The 16,197-nt window shown below is 43.0% G+C and overlaps 1 protein-coding gene across 13 annotated transcripts in view; it reads left to right on the top strand.

The window, feature by feature from the left end:
- The window catches only part of SGMS1 (sphingomyelin synthase 1), a 291,522-nt gene that overhangs the window by 194,092 nt on the left and 81,233 nt on the right, over positions 1–16,197 (top strand). Inside the window, exon 1 of one of the 13 annotated variants that reach the window (XM_060125545.1) lies at positions 2,950–3,292. The exons of 11 other annotated variants lie outside the window; for them this stretch is intronic. The gene's annotated coding sequence lies outside the window, so the exon portion shown is untranslated. Of the gene's footprint in view, positions 1–2,949; positions 3,293–3,781; positions 3,801–16,197 lie in introns of those variants that run through there. One more of the 13 variants, XM_060125547.1, reaches the window with a different exon arrangement.

The raw sequence follows: 16,197 nt of genomic DNA, 5'->3' as shown, positions 1-16,197 counted from the left end.
GGTGTGTCAGCAGTGAAAAGGAAAGTTTTCCTTTCTCCTTTGTGGCTGTTATATAACTTAAACGTCATTATCTCAGCAACCATTCAGAATCTGCTAGGTCCTGCGGGATACAAGGCCTCTGAAACACCATCTCTGCCTCCGATGGACTTTTGTCATCTGCCAAGAGAGAAAAGTCAGGGATTTCAAAAAGAAGGAAGATACTAAGGCTCTCTAAGTCAGTTTGAGATGGAGGTATAAAGAATAAGGTCTGTAGGCATTTGGAGGAGAGGAGAGTTCCCTGGGGCTTGAGCCAGTGAGGAGGGTTCCAGGAAAAGGAAGGGGTTTGAGTGGGTCTGGAAGGTAATAACTAGTAAGAAGAGTGAGAAAGGCCATCTGACAGAGGCCATGGCATGGGCTCAGGTGTGGAGGTGATAATGTGCCCATTGCGTTAGGGGAACAACAAGTAGACCGGTGGGGTTATTTGGCCGAGGGTTTTTTAAGTGGAAGATGGGGTTGGAGAGGTGAAAGCCAGCTTTTGAATGACAAACATTATGGCACTGGGGCCGGAGCTAATCGTTCCTTTTTTTTAACCATAGATTGACAGGCTTTGTACTTCGCATTTTAACTTTAGGCGACTAAGATATCCTAGAAATAGTGAACCTTTTTCTATTGTGAGGATGTTCGAATAACATTGGTAATTATGTCCTTATTTCCGAAGCATAAGGATCATTGTAAACATCTCTTGGGTGCTTTGAGTTATGATCTCAGGTGCACTTATTTATGAAGCCTTCCTTCTTCTTGAACGGAGCACCCACTTTATACATTTTCACCTTGACTGCATCCTAGACAATAGAAACAAACTAGGTTATCTCTCTCTTTCCTGTATGGGCTACCTTTCCCTTTTTCACTTTCACATATCTCAGCATATCTATGTATGGCTGCACACATGCGTACAATTGCGTATTTAAAACTGCAGGGTCACGAAGTTTATTGAGTTGCTCATACACACATAGTTCTTGATGTAACAGCCAACATATTATCAGTTTGGCCAGTATAATTGATGGTAATAGTTTCATAAACAGAAAATCAATGTGCCTTAAAATAGGTATGTATTTACATGAATGTTTGAAGAAAGTTGCTTGTAAAGCAAATGTTTTCCTCTTGATCTCTACTATAGAACTATACTAGTTTAACTGATAGAAAGAGGACCCCCGGTTTATGACATGATGGCACGCTGGACTCTGACATTTATCACATGATGGTGATGATGATGTGTTGGGAGCACAGAGGATGGGACTCAGTGACCCTGGCAAGAGGGCATGGATGACTGAACCAGGATGGAAAAGGTGTGAAAGACATTAGGAAGGTGTCATCATGCCTGGGGATAGTGAATTGTCAATAGGGAGGGAGCTCAGATGACTCCAGAATTTAATTTACAGTGTCTAGGACAATAAGATTACCTTTATGAGGAATATGAGAGTCAAGAGTGATTTATCGGTTTCATCATCTAGGATATAGGCCCAGTTTATGCCTGTTGCTAAAGTTAAATTTTAGGTTATAGGCTTATCTTCTGCCTGCTCTTTTGGACCATAACTTGGTCTTAAAACTGGAAGAACGCTTAGAAATCTGCAGAGAGAGATGAAGCAGTTTATGTAGGGCAATATACCTGATCACTTACTGGCAGAGATTAGGACAGGAGCTCTTGACTCCAGGTGCAGAGTTCTTTCTATTCTTCTATGATGATTCGAAGAAAAGAATAGCATTTTAGAAAGGGTCCTTGATCTCACTTAAGATTTTATCTTTGGTTTAAAGAGTATTTTAAAGAAATCTTGGCCTATGGAATGACTGGTTTTAAACAAATATGAGGAAGTTAAACTCAGGAGATTGTCTCCAAAGCCAAGATAGTTTAATTGGTAACTTAAAAAAAATTATTCCTCTGCAAAAACTCTCTTCCCTCACTAGTAACCAACTCTTAACTGGTGCTCAGGACCTAGCACTTCTGTGGTCTCCTGTAATTTGCCAATTCCAAGCTACTTTAAGTTTCTTTTCATTACTTCTATTCCAAAATGATGTTTAGGGTACAGTGACCGAGATAGAATGAATATTTCCAAAATCACTCTTACTTTTTAAAAGTTGGTTTAATTGTGGCATAAATGGAATCATTCCAATTTTAAGCCTTTTTTTCCCCTGCTACTAATAAAATTTCTCTTGTATAACAGGAACACCAAATCCAAGAATCCTAAACCAAAAGCTTCTTCAGTTTTCTATCACTTAAATAAGGGACTCAGACCATGCAAATACCAAAGAACTATTTCAGCTCGAAAATTCTTTGGATATTTTAACATTGAAAAGAATTTAAACAAAAATTATGGGCCAGTTTGTCTACAGGTTTGGAGATTTTGATTCAGTAATCAGAGGGACAAGACAGCATTGTTTGAGTGCCCACTCTATGTCATGCACTGTCCAAATGCTTTGCATGTATTATTACATATAATCTGTCCAGCAAACTGTTGGGTGAGCATTTTGTCCCTTTCACTGCAGATAATTAACCCGCGCAAGATCATACAGTGTCAGAGGTTAGATCCATCTTGGAGGTTAGATCCCAATCTGCTTTGTCGCCAGATTCCACGCTCATTACCTCCAGGATCGCTGCCTAGCTTAAGAACTTTTACTAAGTAACAGAAATTAACATACATCCACTGATCAAGTATCTATCATAACAAAATTAATCCTTGTTTTGTAAGAGTTGTAAGGCCATCTACCATTTTCTTGACGTTGTTAAAGGCTTAAGTTTAAAAAAAAAAAGTCTAAAAGGCTCCTAAGCCTCATATAAATCAAGAAAGGAAAGTTCCGCCTTAACCGACAGTGAACAAGCTCATTGGTTAGGATCACACGGGCTGACTCATTTCTTTTTTGCTGTGTTAGAGGGCCACACCCCGCATTCCAAAAAAACCTCTGCTGCCCGGCCACACCCGCGGCCTCCCTGCTGGAGCCTCTGGGTTTGGACCCGGCGTGCCCGCTCACAGCTGCTCGAGGGAGAGGATCCTCCCGCCGCCCGCCCGCCGGGGCGTCGGCTGCTCAGCGCTGCGGTCCTTGCACTCCGACCCCTCAGGCCGCGGGAGAAGGCGGCCAGGGCCCGCCGAGGCGCGGGCGCACCCGAAGAGCCGGGGTCGCGGGTCGGCGCGCCTCCGGCCGCCTTCGCCTCTCCGCCGGCGTCCGGGCGGGCAGCGCGCACCCTGAGCGTGCCGGCGCCGCGCGCAAACTTGGCGCCCCGGGAAGTTTCCCGAGACTTGGCCTCCTGGGAGGAGAGACCGTAAGTACTGCTCCTTCTGGGATACTAGGTTTCATTAGTGTGCTCTCTGGGGGACGCGTTGTAGCAGTCACAGACGGTGGGACCTGGTTAAAAGCCGGGAGAAACAGTCTCCCTTGCCTTGCAGAAGACACTCGGTACCGCAGTCGTTGCCATTCCTTCTACAGCGAAGTAAAGGGACTCTTAGTTTTTACTAAATCCGCCTTGATGATCAAACAGGCAATAGCTATTGACACCTGAGAACGCTCACAGGGTAGTTGATAAAACAGTGGATCGGGATAGGCTGCGTCAACAAATGCTCTGAATGTTGCGGGGTGCTTTGACAGCCAAGGATCCAGGGGGTGGTTTCGGTTTGGGGTTATCCGGCTTTCCTAATGGAGATTTTTGAGGTAGTGGGGTTATACTTACAGCTTGGTTACTCAGTTTTGGGGAACTACTCACTTTCTCAGATTCCAGTCCCTGTACAAAAAGGTCCTTCAGCCAACTTCTCTGGCTGGTTCGGAGCGAGCTGGTGAGTGAGATCTGCGCTCAGTGCCAGAAGGAAGCACGTGCTCCCTGTGATTTGGAGTGGGCATGTTTACTCCACAGCCATGCTTTCTATTTATTATGGCCAGGTAACTGCTCTTGTGGAATTTGCGGAAGTAAATACACCGAGAGAATGCATGGCACTTGCTTTTTTCCCCCCTCCCTCTCCTATTTGAGTTTGCTATGTGTAGATGTTACTTAGGTTGTAACGGGAACCAGGAGACCTAAGGTCTGTTAACCCTGTTGAACTGATTGTCACTTTTAAATTTATGTAGAAATAGTGAGCTTCTTTTAAAAATCTGCTCTTAATTAAAACTGCTTTTTAATGTAAGAAGTTAGTCAGCAAATGCATAGCAGTTTGTATGGTGCAGGCAAATTATTTTCTTCCAAGAGGAATGGGGAGGTAGAGGGCAGGAGAAGCATAGTCTTGTGATTATTGCTGTTTTACTAAGGACATAGTGCAACAGACAGGTATCACCACCAGAAACACTGACTGTGCTGAAAAGGCAGGCTGAAGACTCCCCTGTAGCATAAAGGATGACAGGAAAATGTAAACTGAATTATGAAGTTCCAAATATGAATTATAGAGGTATGAAGAGTATCTTTACACTTCCTTCATTTTTGAAGATACAGACTCTAATGCAGTAGACAAGCTCTGTAACAGAAAGAAAGAGTAAAGTGCTTTGCAACTGACTTCTTTAGCTCTATAAAGGAAACTACTCTAGAAAGAAATCACTTCCAAGTGGAATAATTAAAATGTTTTTTAGAATTTTTAATGAGTTACACATTGAACTCCTAGTACCACTGTTTTTGTGCTCATGGGCTAATGGGTAAACTCAACTTGCTTTGAGTTTAACTGATCAAACACCTCCTGTGAGAGGTAACACCTTGGGATCCCGTTTCTTTTGGGAAACAGACTGTGATATTGACAGAAATGGCCTTAAGTCCACTGGGGTACTTGGAACAGCCCCCTCAGGTGGTGAGCATGGGAAAATATGTCTAAAATCTAAAGGGATAATTAAATTTTAATTTTGATTCAAGTTTTACCTAATAGTTGTAACAGAGCTGAACATTTAAGTGAGATGCTTTGCACCTGCTACCTCATTCTGTTTTTCCCAATAATGCTGAGAGGTAGAGGTATTATCATCTCTGTTTTGTGATGAAGAAACAGCCTCAGCAAGGTTACATAATCTCCAAATTTCACAGTTGGTTAATTTAATTTATAATACAAGGTAACATTTAAGGTTTGTAATTTTTCCCATGTGGCCCCAATTGCTCCTAATATAGTGTTGATTTTTCTGTGAGAAATAATCCAGAGGTGGTTCTGGGTTCAAAGAAGATTTTTAAGGAGTTTTAAAGGCTCTGCATTGCCCCAGTACCAAAATATCAAAGTTCAAGGAATAATGCATTTACTTTGGAAGCTTGTGGTTTTCAAATATTAACTAACATGAGCCTGTTGATACCTGAGGCTGCCTAATAGTTGCTGATTTGGAGGGACTTTCTCCTGCCTTCTTCCCTGAAGCCCTTCTGGTTCTGGATGTGCAGATTCTTCTCCTCATCAAGGACAGCTTGGCTGTTCTCTAATTGTAACACCAAGCAGCTGGGTCCGTGGATGTCCAGTGGTTGAATGTCTGAGTGCACTCCAGCAGTATTTTATATGCTATGTGAAATGATTTTAAATTTCTGCTAGCACTTAGGTTAATGTTGAACCTGTTTGTTAGGAATGGTAAGGTCATGAAAGGCACACTCTGAACGCTAAGCTTTTCTTGTTAGACGGGAAATCCTCAGTGTGTCTCACCAGGGGCAGCCAATTCTGAGAGTCCATCTGCTGGATCATCTGTTGGGATGTCATATAATATACAAGAGAACATGCCACCTTCTTAGAAGACCACAGACTACAATATCTATTCCAGGACCGAGTGTGGCTCACACCCTCCCTCATCATTTTTGCCACCTCTATGACACTGAACACCCACCCAGCTTCCCAAGCAAAGCAAGGATGCCTTGGCCTCCTCCTTAAACCTCTCTAAACCCTAGCTGCTTGAAGTGACTGGAATTCTTGAGGATGTTGAAAGGACATGCCAGTGTGATGATAAAACCATTTGGGGGTGATCTTGAGAAAATCATGGAGAGAAGGAAGTATGCCAGACAACTTAGGTTTTGAAAACCGGGGAGATGGTAAATTCTGGAAACTTTAGCTGCAGAGTGTATGTTGCTGTTTAGCAGACTAATAGATCACATTTTTGAAAAGATAGATTGGGACCACTTAAAAAATCGTGGTGGTGATCAGTATCTAGCATCACTCATCTCCAGTTGACCTTTCTTTTTCGATAGTTGCTGAACTAGTATATCAGGACATGCCATAGATACGACATGTCTGCTCTGGAAAAACATTTAACAAAGGGCTGTGTGTGCTTTACTCAAGGTGGACAAAGTGGGTGGACAATAGTATAGGTAAGTGGGTTTGTGTCTTATACCTGAAGAGGGCTGATCAGTAGGGTGACGTCAGACTTGAATAAGGTGCCCGCAGTGTGCCTTAATGAGGGAGTTTGATACAGCTGGACAACAAAACACACACTAGTAGAGACAGAGAATTTAGAACCAAGGAGGTGATAATCCCACAGTTCTTTGAAGCACTGTAGATAGTGATTAAGAACAAGGACTTTGGAGCCTGCCCTTGGGCAGGTTATTTGAGCGCTCTGTGCCTCAGTCTCTTCATTCATAAAATGCAGATAATAATACTTCCCTCCTACGGCCATTGAAAATGTTAAGGATCAAATTAGATTATTCAGGAGAAGTGCTTGAAAACAGAGCCTGACTGTAAATTGCATGTGCCGCCTTTTAGTCTTTCGTTGTTGCTACTGCTTTTTCTTCCTGTGGCAATGTTGTGCATATTTCTGGGTTTATGTTTAAGTGTGTGTCCAGAATGGAGTAATCAGGTTTTGGAGAGGGTCTAGAAACTATATGAACAGTGGTCGAAGACGCTGGAGACGTATACCTTAGTGTAAAAGCTGAGAGAGAGTGATCATATACTGTGAAGTGAAGCAGAGGTGGTCACATTCTGAATTCTGAGATATTTCCTCCAGTCTAACAAGTGCTTTCTCTTGAGGAGCTGTAGCTTGGTATAAGAGAAATCTCCATTAAACTAGGATTTAGTAGAATTCTTTCCTGGTTATCAGTATAGCCTTTAACCAGGCAGTTAACTCAGTCGCTTTCCTTGGGGTGTGAGTTACCCCTCAAGGGACATTTGGACATAGTTTTGATGGATGCAGCTGGGGCGGGAAGATGTGCTGCTGGCATTTGACGGGTAGAGGCCAGGGATGCTGCTAACGTCCTGCAATGCACAGGACAGCCCCCAAACTAAAAATCATCCTGTTCAAATGTCGATAGTGCTGAGGCTGAGAAACCCTGGCTTAACTCTTCCATATGTGTGTTTCTCTTTGTGAAGTTTGAATACTGATCTTTGCTTTAGGGACATCACAGAGTAGCTTTAAGAGTATATTTGTGAAAGGGCCTTTGAGAGTTAATGTATTCTGAAATCTGCACATGTATACGGCATATACCTTTTATCAGCAGCGGCACATTAAAATATTATTTGCTCCGTTCCAGGGAGGAATATATTACAGTGGTTTGAGAGTCCAATAAGCCTATGCTTGAATCTCAGCCCTACCAATTCAACCTGCTGTGTGATTTGGGGCAAGTTTCTTTATGTGTGAAAACCCAATTCATGTTTCATAGAGTGTGGACTGTGCTACCAGATTTACATTCATGCCTTGTATGTACTAAGCCATGTTACAATTAACTTTTTTGGCAATGGGATTGAGTGGTGCTTATTAAAATGTAAGATTTGGAAAGAGGATGAATAAAGAAATTGGATCTTAATATTAAAAGACAGAAAACAAAAAGTCTTCTTGTCTTCAGAAATTAGGAGAGGTGAATGTCTTTGCAAGTGTTGATTTGGCCTTGTAGGTAAGGACCATAATATGCACCAAGGTGAGAAGCGCTTATCTGAGGAAGAGGATGAGTTGCATGGAAAACAAGAGTTACCTACGTCATATTAGTCTGGAACTAGCCAGGATATAGTTTCTAGGTTTGTGAATTGCTCCACTACAAAAACTTGTAATATTTGTTCTTAAGCAGTGTAATTTGCTCTGTTTTTTCATCTTACTCTTGATATTACGGTTTCTTAATATATTTTCCAGTGCCTTAAGATGTAAGCAACACACCCAGCCACTGAATGTGCAAGTGCGTCAGCTTTGCAGTCTTAGTGATTTCTGTACCTTCTCAGCCTCCCCCCAAAAGATAAGGCAAAGCTCTCATGTGATCACTCTTCCTGTCACCTCCACTTGTGCACCAGCTGTGGACCTAGAAGTCTGGAGACCATCCACAAGGTCCACTGTTTTCCTGCTGCTATGGCAACCTATGTCAGTATGTAGCATATCCATAAAATCAGTTGAAAGTTAATGTATTTGACTTACAAGTGTGATTACGTGTGTGTGTGTGTGTGTGTGTGTGTGTGTGTGTGTGTGTGTGATAAGGCTTGGGTGGAAAGATCCCCAAGTGTGTACAACCCACCTGCTGTCTACTTTGTAAAGGCAGAATGTTTTGTAGCAATGTTCATCTCCCAAGGAGGTAGCAGTCAGAGACCCAGCAATGAAAAGTTCCCTGAGTTAGAAAGAGGCTCTTACTCAGGTTGGAGAGTGGAAGTTAGTGATTTTTTAAAGAGAGGCTACTCCTAATTTTCTTTCTCATGGTCCTTAACCGCATTGGAACTGAATTGTTTAAACCTCACATAAACATGTGACTTCAGCCCTCAGATGGAAGAAGTGTTAGTCCCCCAGCAGCTTGCCTCTCTCTGGGCATCTGGAAACTTTTCCTCCTGGAGCAGTGGGGAGAGTTCATGGCTGGCTCATACCAGGAGAGCGATGGCAGCCCCAAGGTGAAGTGCAGCAGCTGCATGTAGAATGGATCAAAGGGGATCAAAACACCCTTTGGAGAATTTATAACACAGACTAAGCCCTGTTAGTGCTCGGAGGCTTTCATTAAGCTAACGTTCAAGCTTGCTTAACTCTCCTGGTTGTGCAGAAATAGAAGGTGGCATTCGAGACCCTCATGGTCTCAAGCTGCCCCTGATTTTCTGGGTAAGCATTCTTGGCAAAAACTCAGTGCTTCTAACGGAGAATCCCGAATTGGTTACACAGAATTGCATACCTCTGTGGGGTCAGAAGGCAAGAGTTTGATATTAAAGCAAACCTGAAAGTCAGGTTCATGATAAACTAAATGGGATTGATAGATACATCACTATTTTAGATGGTGCCATTGACCACAGTTCTTGAGACCTGACAGATGACTGCTCCACTTTAGGTACGTCCTTATATGTATCATTTTGATTTCTCAGAGGTGGATGAGACTAGAAGATTCCATGAGCTGCCAAAAAAAAGTGTTGGAAGGCTGACTGTGGATTTACAAAGGCCCCTGGGCACCGGCTTGGTGATACTCTTCGGTATTTAATACCAAAATCCAAGTTCTAGCCTTGTGCTGAGTCAACAGATCTAAAGATAGATTTCTTTGGGTTTTGAAACTAGAGTCTCACCAAAAGGCCCCAACACATTTTAGACATAAAAGGAACAAAGAGATTTAAAATGTCAAAGTAGAGTGTAATAGGATAGCTCATTCTCCATGTCTAAGGTCTGTTAGCTTGTATTTTTGGCGTTTAATGGTTTTCTAAAAATATGCTTCTTTCAATATCAGTTGTGGTTGGAGTTTTCTGTGCTGCTGCTTTTTTTTTTTTTTTAAAGCTGTCTGTCCCCCTTCCCTGAAATTCGTAAAGACTTCATCTCCCTGTGGAGTTGTTGGCTCCTACCCTAAATGTGGTGTGTGTACCCTCATGAGGGCCAACAGGGAGATCCCTTCCACTTTCTGACTTGGATAAAAAGATAAGACCCCCAAAGAAACTATAAAACACCTCTGTAATGAATGAATCACAGCAAAGATAGAGAAAGTAAGTAAAGAGATTAAATGGCTTCTAGGGCAGAATTATAACTTAGTTAAAGGTATTGGCATGCTAGTCTGAGAAGGGATCTGTTTGAAGGGGAATTTAGCAGACTGGAACTTGGAGAGGCCATGCTGGCCTCTCTACGGGGGAAGGTCCCCTGCCCCTCGTATAGTATCAGCAGGTCTCCGTATGGATCTTATCCCAATGGTGGGGCCATCTGTGGGCTTTTGAAATCAAATGGTTAGGTTCCCAACCTGACTCAGACTGTGGTCTTGCCCTCCCCACTGAACACCCCTGAGCCTACCTTTTTTTTTTTTTTTTTAATATTTTTGGCTGTGCTGGGTCTTCGTTGCTGCACACGGGCTTTCTCTAGTTGCCGCGGGCGGGGGCTACTCTTCATTGGGTTGCGCAGGCTTCTCATTGCGGTGGCTTCTCTTGTTGCGCAGCACGGGCTCTAGGGACGTAGACTCAGTAGTTGTGGCGCACGGGCTTAGTTGCTCCGCGGCATGTGGGACCTTCCCGCATCAGGGCTCGAACCCGCATCCCCTGCATTGGCAGGCGGATTCTTAACCACTGCGCCACCAGGGAAGTCCCCCCCGCCCCGAGCCTACCTTAACCTCACAGTGCAGTGTCGGGCCATACAGGAAGCCACAAAACACATTACCCTTCCATGCCCTTGATGCATCCTTCTGATTATAATTTGGGTTCCTCATGAATTATACTTTTCAGGAGACATAGGATCAGCAGATATCAGTATCCACCATCCAGTCTACATGATGGTATTAAATTGACATTTTTACTTTACTGTCACCCTGAGTTTGGTTAGCCTGAACCCTCTCTTGATCACCATATTTATGAATTGCAAGGTTCAAGGGCCAGCCTTGGACTGTGGTAAGTCCACCAAGATGCAATACTCTGCACGGACTAGCTGGCTTCCCCACTGTTGCTTGTCTTCACCTTTTCTTACGTTGTGACTGGCAACATAAGAGTGTGATTCCCATCCTAATGATAGTATATTTTTTGCTTTTTCGAAAATGTTGAGAAGAAAAATGAGTGTAACGGAATACTTATTCATGCTGGAAGTGTGATGGTCTATTGTGAGTGACTCATGTAAACATGAGTAAAGCAAACTAGAATACATTGTTATCGTTACAGTTACCATGTAAACTAACTACTTCCTACTTTGCTAGTTAGTGTATCCTGTAATTCTCATTTAAATTGCACAAATTACTAAACAATTACGGAAGTCCCCAATCACAGCAGTTCATAGCCCACATTTCACAGTAGAATTTTTCAGTACGGTTTTGTATTGCTAAGATTCTTGTACATTTATGAAGTATACTTTTATTTGGTTCTCAGGATAATATGGCCAAGTCTTTGGGGCATTAGGGTTCTGGAAGCTGTGGTACTTTTAAAGTCTATTCATGTAAAACTGTCCTTTTAATATTTTTATATTCCCACGGATATACTGAAACGATTCCCTGCAGTTAAGTACTGTTGATAGTAAGTGATTTTGTGCTATTCAGCAATGGTTTGATAATATCAGTCTAGTGGGCTGGGAGAGTCACCTTCTTAAACCTTTAGCATTTACTTCTGGGAGCAGAATTCTCAGGAGAAGCAGGAACCTGATGTCATTTACTTTGATGATGTCCACATAAAGGTCAGAGATGTGAAAGTGAATGTTTGTAACCCAGAAACTAGCCATCACCGGTCTAGATCAAAGGGAATGCCTCTTACAATTGGAGCAGCTCCGGGATAGGTGGAGATATGTCGTGTGAAAACCACACGGCCCTGGGAAGACTCTAGGAGAATCCTCTTGGAAAGAAAGTAAGGATTGGACTGGGACAATGCAGTAGGGAATAAGCAGGAGGTTATTCCCATTGGGTTGAAGAATAGGGAATACAAAGCAAGATTCTAATGTTATTTACAATTCCAGAGAGCTCCTCCTCTTAATGGACTGAGCCCTATACTTCTCACCAGCCAACATTTTCTCCAGACCTTCATTCTCAAGCTACCATTGTGTTCAAAGGAGGTTTATTCTCTGAAAGTTTGTTAACTAAGTTATCTGAGTAAATTGTGTGTTCCTGTGGTTGGAGATCTGGTAGGCCAGGTGTTGTTATATTTTTAAATTGTAAATGGAATGAACAAAAGGGCTGATAGTTCTACAGTGCTTCTCTCTGTATCCACCTGTTCCCTGCCAACGCCCACAGAAACACCCGCAGCAGGAGTTCTTCCCCACAATGGAGATGACCATATGCTAGACCTCTGCTGTCCAGTCCTGCAGCCACTGGCCACTTGCAGATATTTAAGCACATTAAATAATATTAAATTAAACATTCTGTTTCTTAGTCATGCTAACCACATCCCGGTGCTCAAGAGCTACATGTGCTTGGTGGTTACCATGGTGGGCAGAACAGATACAGAACATTTACATCATCTCATCCCAGGAAGGTGATTCAGCCTTAAGGAAAATATGTATTAAGGCATTGGATCCATTTTCAAGGAATTCCTGTATAAACCAAAACATTTCTAGGGTTTAACAAAGTTGACTCTTTTCGGCCAAATGAAGGTATTAGTATTATTATTGAAAATCTTAGCTTTCCTCAAGTTTCAACTTTGAATTCCAGCGGAGCATGACTGCTTTTGAGAGTCAAAGTGAATTATCAGCACATTATAGTGTAACTGGCTAGTCAGGGCCTAAGTAGGAAAACAGAAGCCACTTTTATTTACAATAGAGGGTATTTAGTGAAGTTCCTTCCACAGGTGATGGTGCAGCGGGGAGCCCACTGAAGAAGCCTAGAGATTAGCCCCAGCAGGAAGTCATTACTAGTCTCAGGCTGGAGGGACAAGTTGTGGAGGCTGTTATTGGAGCTCAGGGGCAGATAAAAGCCAAAGCCACAAAGGAGATCCGGGACAGGAAGGTGAGAAGTACCCCCGGCAGCTTCTGCTCTCCAGTCTTCTGCCAGCGCCTCCCATTGGTTGAATCCAGCATGTTGATCCCCTGTGACAACGCAGAGCAGAGTCGGGGACCAGAAGGGATGGATCTATCAGCCCAGGACCAACGCAGCTGGTATCTGGTGAGCTGAGCACCTCTTATGTATCGGGTTCGCCAAAAAGTTCATTCGGGTTTTTCCGTAACATCTTACAGGAAAACCTGAACGAACTTTTTGGCCAACCAATATAAGGTGACCTCATGCGTCCTGGCCTCCAGGCGTGTGCAGTCATGCTCTTTTCCATACATCACTTAGTAGATTGCATTACATGTTTCTCCCTTGAGATGGACTGTGAACTCCTTGGGGCAGGGACTGTGTTCCACGCATCTTGGTAGTCCAGGTCCCTGGCACATAGTACATTTTTACGTTTTTAACAGATTGGTTCAAAATTTACTGAAGTGCGTTGTTTGGAAGATTTTTTCACAGAAAGCTTTCACTTTTTTTTTTTTTAAATAAAGAATATGTTTGCAGCCACCAAATTAAAAAGGTAGAAGCCAGTGCCCTCTCTAAGTGGGCAGGGAAGATGAGGAACCTAGGAATGTAGTATCATGAGTAAGAAGATGAGTGGGAGAGGGGAGGGCCTGGAGATAGGGAACCAGGGCAGGAATCTTCTGGGGGAAGATTATTAGGGTCTAATAATTAAACGTCTGGACTAGCCCAGTTATCCTGAGTGCTATCTTTTCAGAATCCCTGTGGTTTGTCATTTTGGCTCAAACTAGGAAAAGCGGAGCCTCTGAAAAGAACATCCCCTGGCAACTAAAAATACTATACACTGATTATACAGAAATAGAAAATAAATCAGTTCCTGGTATGCCATCAGCTTTGGATCATTGACTTTTTTCTCCCAATATTTTAAAATAATACTGTAATCTTTAATATTGTAATAATATCTGTAATCTCATAGAGATTTTAAATTCAGTTTAATTATCCTGTTTTCTACACTGAGTCCACTACTGTCCTGACTCATGTGATGGTTTATGATAAAAGTAAATTTGCACCTAGCATAAAGTAAGCATTCGATAAATGTTTGTTCACCAAGTGAATGGCTATATGATTAGGAATCATAATGTAAAGCCTTCAGCTATTTTTCATAGCATGAAATCATTGCAGAGAGCTCTGATCTAAGCCTGTATATTTCATTATCTGTATTATGTCCTTTAGCTGCTCACAATGGTTAGGCCTTATCTCTTTCCTTTACAGCTGCTGCATAAAGTAGGTATTATCATTCCCAGTCATGAGTAAACTTGCTGCTGCTTCCATGTAATGGCCAGACGTTCAAAGACGAGTGCGAGCTGGTCTCTGCCCTAGAGGAGCTCAAGATCTGGAATGTAGGTCCATTTCAGTGGAACTAATCCTGTCTTCAAGGAGGCCTCTGCCAGGGGCCTTAGGGTGAGCAGGACTTGCCAGGGAACGGGAGTGGGGCCTACACGAGGCATACTAGGCCAGGTTCACAGCCCCTGTGAAGACTTGGAGCCCTGAAACAGCCTGACACTTTGGGGTTCCTTGAGTCACTGAGGGAGACCAGAATGCAGAGACTGGAAGAGTGGTCTCCTGTAGGAGCATGATGGTGTCACAGGGGCTGGGGGGGGGAGGTTTAAATAATGTTATCCTATCTTTAAGCTACTAAACTTTGATGGCAGGGAGGATCTTATATCTCCCTGGATTGTAATAACCCACTGGATTGTAATAACCCACGTGATCCCTTCTGAAGGCCAGGGTGTAGGCAGTGACAGTGGTTCCAAGCAAGAGAGGACATATTCCATTTAGGAGAAGTCTGTGGAATAGAATTGGTGGGACTTGGTGACCACGTTTATGTGAGAAGGTGAGGGAGAGGTGCGGAATGATGACAACCCTTAACCTACAAGAGAGTGCCTCTCCCTACTGTTCTTTTCCTTCCTCCCACCATACTCCAAAAAAAGTCTTTTTTTTCATGACGTGGAATTTAACCTTAAAATTGCCCAGGTCTAATCTAACCAGGAAATCCTCAAGGGATAACCAGATTTTCTCCCTGAAGTGATTTTCATCTAAGTGGGAGAAGTTTTAATACAATGAAAAATCAGTGCTTCTTACTTTCTGCCCTTTTATGACTGTTATCTAGAATTTTATTGTGAAAATAACTTGAAAAGTGAGGAGTATGAGTATGGGGTTTTTTCTTTCTTTTTTTGCTATGTTTGTTTTCTGAACGGATAACCTCTCCTGATCTTTGGAGCATGGAGTATTCGGCAGCTTTGGGCTCAAGCTCTCCATGTGTCAGGGTGCTAGGTGTGGATAACTAGACATGTCAAATTGTCTGGGCTAGGTACTGGATTCGTGGTTTGCCTATGCTAGTTTAACTTACTCCTCACAGCATTAATATTATAAATAACACAATGTTACATTATATATACATATATATATATATATATATATTTTTTTTTTTTGAGAGGTGAACAAACTGAAGATGAGAGAATGTAGGTAGTTTAAGGCCATGCAGCCAGGGACAGAAATGGAAAAATGCAAATTCTTGCTCTTCCTTTCACTTGTGTAGTTTGCCATGGGGCCTGCAGCGGGAACGCTGGTAGACAAAGAGAGTGTGTCAGTCAGTGCAGTCGGGGGGCAGATACCATAAAGTAGTTTGAACAGGGCAGCAGTTAAATATTGAGAGTTATTAGCTATGACAAGGGGTTGGAGCAATGATGCCTGGCTAATAAGAAGTAAACAGAGCTCTAGAATACAGAAATAATAGATAATAGGGAGCAACCACTGGCCCTTGGGCCCCTGAGGCAAAGGCCACACCTCAAACCCGATCCAGACCTTGCTGGAGAGAACGCTCCTGGCTGCGGCCCAGAGAAATTGCTGTGGTGCCAGGCTGGTGGAACTTGCTGAAAAGGCACCATCCATCCTTTGGGGTGCTGGGGAACGCTGTGCACAGGGAGATGTGGACGGGGATACTCCACTACAAAAGCAGTAGACGGGTGCCAGCGAAGCTGCTCATACGGCAGGAGGCTGCCAAGGAGTGCGCCGGAACCAGGAGGCACGGGGCCTTCCTCCAGCAGTGCCTTTCCAGCATCTCTTGCTGACACTGGTTAACAACATCATGCAAGCGAGCAAGTGAAAAAATTTCTCAGGGGCCCAGATCCATTTATGCAGATCAGGCAGTAAAGGGTGAACTTATGGCAGACAGACAGTAAATTCATAACTGGCACAGGGAGAAAAAAGCTCACCCTTTTCTCAGAACCTTTATTTTTCTTTCATTCAACCAAGCAGTAGCACATGATGTGTATATTTGGAGTGGTTTTTATTTTTTCCCTTGATGGTACTTAATCATTTTCCTCAGACTTTGAACACTGTATGGTTTGATAACCTGTGTTATCCATATGGTGACTTATCCCTAAGGGACTGTTGAAGATTAACTT

Source organism: Lagenorhynchus albirostris, chromosome 16 (genome assembly GCF_949774975.1).
Source record: "Lagenorhynchus albirostris chromosome 16, mLagAlb1.1, whole genome shotgun sequence".
Lineage (NCBI taxonomy): Eukaryota > Metazoa > Chordata > Mammalia > Artiodactyla > Delphinidae > Lagenorhynchus > Lagenorhynchus albirostris.
Note: the sequence above shows the minus strand (reverse complement) of the source record. Positions and strands in the feature narration are given on the sequence as shown.